Below are 6,002 nucleotides of genomic sequence, written 5' to 3'. Positions count from 1 at the left end.
TTAGGACATACCTCTGAAATTTCTTCGCAATATCTCACACCTTGTGAGATGGCTGATCTAAATGAAGATGCGGGGAGTCACCACGATCGAGAACGTGAACCCCATGTTATGACTCTAAGACAATACCTACAACCGGCTAGGACTAGTCAGCTTTCATGCATAATTTTTCCTGATAATGTAGGACATTTTGACATCAAACCCGAGGTGATTCAATTGCTGCCTAAGTTCCACGGGTTAGAGTCCGAGAGTCCGTATCTTCATTTAAAGGATTTTGAAGAATTGAGCATTACATTTAGAGTGCCAAACGTCACCGAGGATGTCCTCAAGCTGACATTGTTTCCTTTCTCTCTAAAGGATAAGGCCAAAACATGGCTAAACTCTTTGCGACCTAGATCAATAAGAACTTGGCAAGATATGCAGAGAGAATTTTTAAAGAAGTTCTTCCCCACACAAAGGACCAACTTTTTGAAAAGACATATCAGCAATTTTCAACAAAAAGATAATGAAACATTTTATGAATGTTGGGAAAGATTTAAAGACCTTCTTCTTTCATGCCCTCATCACGGATTCGAAACTTGGAGAACCATTAGCTTCTTTTATGAAGGTTTATCTCCACAGTTGAAACAGTTTGTAGAGACCATGTGCAATGGTAGATTTTTAGAAAAACACCCTGATGAGGCATGGGAGTATTTGGATTCCCTTGCTGAGACTGCCCAACTTTGGGATAATGGGGATAGAAACAACAAGTCTTTGCCTAAGCCTACTAGCGCTGTACAGGGAGGCCTTTACAACCTCAGAACTGAGGATGATCTTCATGCTAAAATGGCAGCCCTCACTAGGAAGGTAGAAGAAATTGAGCTTAGGAAGGTTGAGCCTGTCAAGACTATAGAGCTTAGAAACGAGTGTTGTGGTATCTGCGATATGTCAGGTCATACTACTACAGATTGCCCCACCATACCGGCATTCAAGGAAGTCTTGCACGATCAAGCAAATGCTATGAACTCCTACCAAAAGCCTTATAACGATCCATACTCGAATACCTATAACCCTGGTTGGAAGAATCATCCAAACTTTAGGTGGAGAAACGATCATCCTCAACAGTCACACCATTCAGCTCCTCCACCTGCACATCCTACTTATGCACCATCACCTTCTCAAAAGCCAAATATCGAGGATACCTTGCAATCCATACAAACTTTTCTACAAGGTCAAGCTAATATCAATGCTCAAAATACTCGAAATTTTGAAGACATAAGGAACCAATTGTCAATGTTGACTACCGTCCTAAGTACCCAAGAGAAGGGTAAGCTTCCAGCTCAACCCCAACCTAACCCACAAGTGCACGGTAGTAATAATACGGCTCCTTCTAGTTCGCATACAGAGCATGCAAAGAGCATCATGACTTTGCGTAATGGGAAAGTTATTGACCAAACCGTCCCATTGAGACCGCAGGTCACTTCTAATTCTGATGCTCCCAAAGTTGATGAAAGAGACAAAGAAGAAGTTGAGGTCCCAACTTCTACTAAGAAAGTTGAATGTCCTTTTCCTCCACCTTTTCCACAACGGTTAAAGCCGTTACAAAAGCTCGAACCTAATTCTGAAATTCTTGAGCTTTTTAAACAAGTAAAGATCAACATACCTCTTCTTGATGCAATCAAACAAGTACCCTCATATGCCAAAGTTTTGAAGGACTTGTGTACTGTCAAACGCCGATTAAATGTTAAGAAGAAGGCATTTTTAACTGAAAATGTGAGTGCTATTTTGCAGCACAACATTCTCCCTAAATATAAAGATCCAGGTTGCCCAACCATTTCATGCATCATAGGCGACTTTAGGATAGAGCGAGCATTGTTAGATTTAGGGGCAAGTGTGAATTTGTTGCCATATTCTGTATATGAGCAACTTGGTTTAGGTGAGTTGAAGCCAACCTCCGTCACTTTGCAATTAGCTGACAGGTCAGTTAAAATTCCAAGGGGAATTGTCGAGGATGTATTAGTCCAAGTAGACAAGTTCTACTTTTCTGTCGATTTTATCGTATTGGACACACATCCGGCTTCGAACTCACAGTCTCAGATTCCGGTCATTTTAGGACGTCCATTCCTTGCAACTTCTAATGCATTGATTAATTGTAGGAATGGCGTCATGAAGCTTTCTTTTGGTAACATGACCTTAGAACTGAACATTTTTAATGTGTGCAAACAACCTAATGATCCCGAAGAGAGTAAGGAGGTTGATTGGGTTGAAACTATCGCGGAGGAATATTTGTTAGCTGAAGCATTTAACGATCCATCCGGCGATAGTTTAATTGATTGGTGTTCTAATGGCACCAATAAAGATGATTTGTTGGTCAAACCTAGTATGAATTTTTCGAACACCATGATGATCAATGGGTGGAGACCAAAAGTAGAAAAATTTGAATAGTTGCCACCTCGAGAAGCAAAGATAGTACCATCCCATGAGCAAGTGCCTAAGCTCGAGTTAAAACCTTTACCGAAGGAACTCAAGTATGCCTTTCTTGGACCCGAGGACACTTACCCTATAATTATCTCATCTGATCTTAATCATGACCAAGAAAGAAAATTACTTGGTGTTCTAAAGAATCATAAAGGAGCTTTAGGGTGGTCTATTGCCGACTTGAAGGGGATTAGCCCCTTAGTTTGCACGCACCGGATATATTTGGAGGACAATGCCAAAACCACAAGGCAAATGCAACGAAGGTTGAATCCTACGATGAGAGATGTGGTTAAGGCAGAAGTCCTCAAGTTGCTTGACGTGGGTATTATTTACCCAATTTCTGACAGCAAGTGGGTAAGCCCTACTCAAGTCATTCCTAAGAAATCGGGTTTGACGGTAGTAGAAAATGAACAAGGTGAACTAGTTCCAACTCGTGTCCCGACGAGTTGGCGCATGTGTGTTGACTACCGAAAGCTGAATTTGGTCACACGAAAGGATCACTTTCCTCTACCCTTCCTAGACCAAGTATTGGAGAGGGTTGCAGGGCATGATTTCTATTGTTTTCTCGATGGCTATTCGGGATATTATCAAATTGAAATTTCACCAGAAGATCAAGAGAAGACTACCTTCACTTGTCCTTTTGGCACATTTGCTTTCCGACGAATGCCATTTGGGTTGTGTAATGCACCTGCAACATTCCAAAGATGCATGCTCAGCATCTTTGAAGACATGAACGAGAAATTTTTGGAAGTATTCATGGACGATTTCTCCGTTTTTGGCGACTCATTTGATGATTGCCTGTCACATTTACAAGCAGTCTTAGCTCGATGTATAGAAAAGAATTTGATACTGAATTGGGAGAAATGTCACTTCATGGTGCCAAAGGGAATTGTCCTAGGACACATTGTTTCATCGAAAGGAATGGAAGTAGATAGAGCTAAGACCGATTTAATTGCTAAGCTACCTGCACCCAAGACGGTTAGAGATGTTAGATCATTCTTGGATCACGTCGGATTTTATAGGAGGTTCATCAAGGACTTTAGTGTCATAGCTCGACCATTATGTAACCTCCTATCCCTTGATACACCGTTCAATTGGACTGATACCTGTCAGGAGGCATTTGAAAAGTTGAAGTCTATGCTTAGCATTGCACCCATCGTGCGACCACCCAATTGGTCATTACCTTTTGAGATCATGTGCGACGCTAGCGACTATGCGATAGGAGCTGTCTTAGGACAACGCAAGGATAATAAGCCATATGTCATTTACTATGCAAGCAAAACCTTAAACGATGCTCAAATGAATTACACTACCATCGAGAAGGAATTACTTGCAGTAGTATTTGCCTTAGATAAATTTTGCTCTTATATCCTTGGTGCTCCTATTGTTATCTTCACGGACCATGCGGCACTAAAATATTTGTTGGATAAGAAAGAGGCCAAACCACGCTTAATACGATGGATACTTCTACTCCAAGAATTTGACATCACTATCAAAGATAAAAAAGGAGTAGAGAATGTGGTTGCTGACCATTTATCACGATTAGTTTTTAATGATTCGGTGCCACAGTTTTCCATCAAGAACTCATTCCCTGAAGAGCAGTTGTTTGCACTCTCTATTGTGCCATGGTACGCTGACATTGTAAATTTTCTTGTTACGAACCGGATTCCGGAGCATTGGGGGTCGACCGATAGAAAAATTTTCTTGCGCGAAGTAAAGAATTATTACTATGACGAACCCTATTTATTTAAATATTGCAATGATCAAATCTTTAGACGATGCATACCGGATCATGATATACAAAGCGTACTCTCTTTCTGCCATACTGATGCTTGTGGTGGACACTTTGCCTCTAAGAAAACTGTTGCAAAGGTCTTGCAATGTGGTTTCTATTGGCCTACTATGTTCAAAGATGCCCACGAGTTCTGCAGGACATGTGATCCATGTCAACGTATTGAAAGTCTAACTCGTAGGCAGATGATGCCTCTTCAACCCATTACTATTATCGAAATTTTCGATTGTTAGGGCATCGATTTTATGGGACCATTCCCACCGTCTTTCGGATATGAATACATTTTAGTTGGTGTCGAGTATGTGTCAAAATGGGTAGAAGCTGTCGCTTGTAGGACCAATGATCACAAACTTGTCCTGAAGTTTTTAAAAGAAAATATTTTTTCACGATTTGGGATGCCTAAAATCATAATTAGTGACGGTGGAAAACACTTTTGTAATAAGCCTTTCGAAACCTTATTGAAAAAATATGGTGTCACTCATAGAATTGCTACCCCATATCATCCGCAAACCAGTGGCCAGGTAGAGTTAGCCAATCGAGAGATCAAGCGTATTTTAGAGAAAACGGTGAACCCATCACGGAAAGATTGGTCCTTGAAACTATCATATGCATTATGGGCTTATCGTACTGCATACAAAACCAATCTTGGCATGTCTCCCTACCGGCTAGTCTACGGATAAGCGTGTCATTTGCCCGTAGAAATAGAACATAAATCGTATTGGGCAATTAGAAAATTGAATTTTGATTTACAAGATGCCGGTCTAGCTAGAAAATTGCAATTAAACGAGCTTAATGAGATTCGCAGAGATGCTTATGACAATGCTAAAATTTGCAAAGAACGAATGAAGATCTTACATGATAAATCAATTTTAAAAAATCTTTTGAACCTTTGCAAAAAGTTCTTTTATATGATTCCCGCTTACATCTGTTTTCTGGTAAGTTGCGATCGAGATGGACAGGTCCTTACATTATAAAAACTGTTTTTCCACATGGGGCGGTTGAGATTGAGAATCCACGGGATGGTAAAATTTTTAAGGTAAATGGACACAGGTTAAAACCTTTTCTTGAGAATTTTGCAGATGAAGAGGACTCCTTTTTCTTGGGGGAGCCTTCTTATGACTGAGCATGAAGGCAAAGGTACGTGTATATTAGTTAGGATTATTTTTCTAGTTTTGTAGGTTTTATTTTCTGGATATCAACAGCTCAAGGTATTCCTCTTCTCTTCAATATTATTTTCTCTACTGTCTTTCATTATAGCTTTCTTGTATCTATTACATTGAGGACAATGCAATGTTTAAGTTGGGGGGAGGGAAGTATTTTGATTAAAAAAAAAAAAATTTGCATTCTTTTCTAAGCAAATGCACATGTATTTTCATATTGAGTTTGTGCAACTATTAAGGCAAGGAATACATGCGTACTATGACTGATCAGAGACCAATTATTAGATCCCCGCACATGTATTTAATGATTATAGGAAGGCCTCAGGAGTTCACATTTGTTTAATGCATTTTTATTAAGCCATATCTGTAAAAGAAGTACGAGTATCCTTGTCCGTACTAAACGGTTCTTGATTTGGTTTTCACATAAATATAGAGATTGAATACCCCGGCTAGATCATCTAAGTACCTTATGTTCCGACCTTGGTTGACCTATAGTCACGTTGCAGTCACATTATGTGGTCTAGTTTACCTTCTCTATTTTGAAAAAAAAATAATAAATAAATAATAATAATAATAATAAAATGAGGAGATGACAA

At 39.6% G+C, this 6,002-nt stretch overlaps 1 non-coding gene across 1 annotated transcript; it reads right to left on the bottom strand.

The window, feature by feature from the left end:
- Nucleotides 1-460: 460 nt before the first annotated feature.
- LOC148703833 (small nucleolar RNA R71) lies at nucleotides 461-569 on the bottom strand. Its single transcript, XR_015982294.1, has one exon. It is a non-coding gene; the product is annotated as a small nucleolar RNA R71 (small nucleolar RNA).
- Nucleotides 570-6,002: the final 5,433 nt, after the last annotated feature.

Source organism: Phoenix dactylifera, chromosome 4 (genome assembly GCF_051530095.1).
Source record: "Phoenix dactylifera cultivar Ajwa chromosome 4, Ajwa_hap1_PhDact_Kaust_v1.1, whole genome shotgun sequence".
NCBI lineage: Eukaryota > Viridiplantae > Streptophyta > Magnoliopsida > Arecales > Arecaceae > Phoenix > Phoenix dactylifera.
This window is presented reverse-complemented; position numbering and strand designations above follow the sequence as displayed.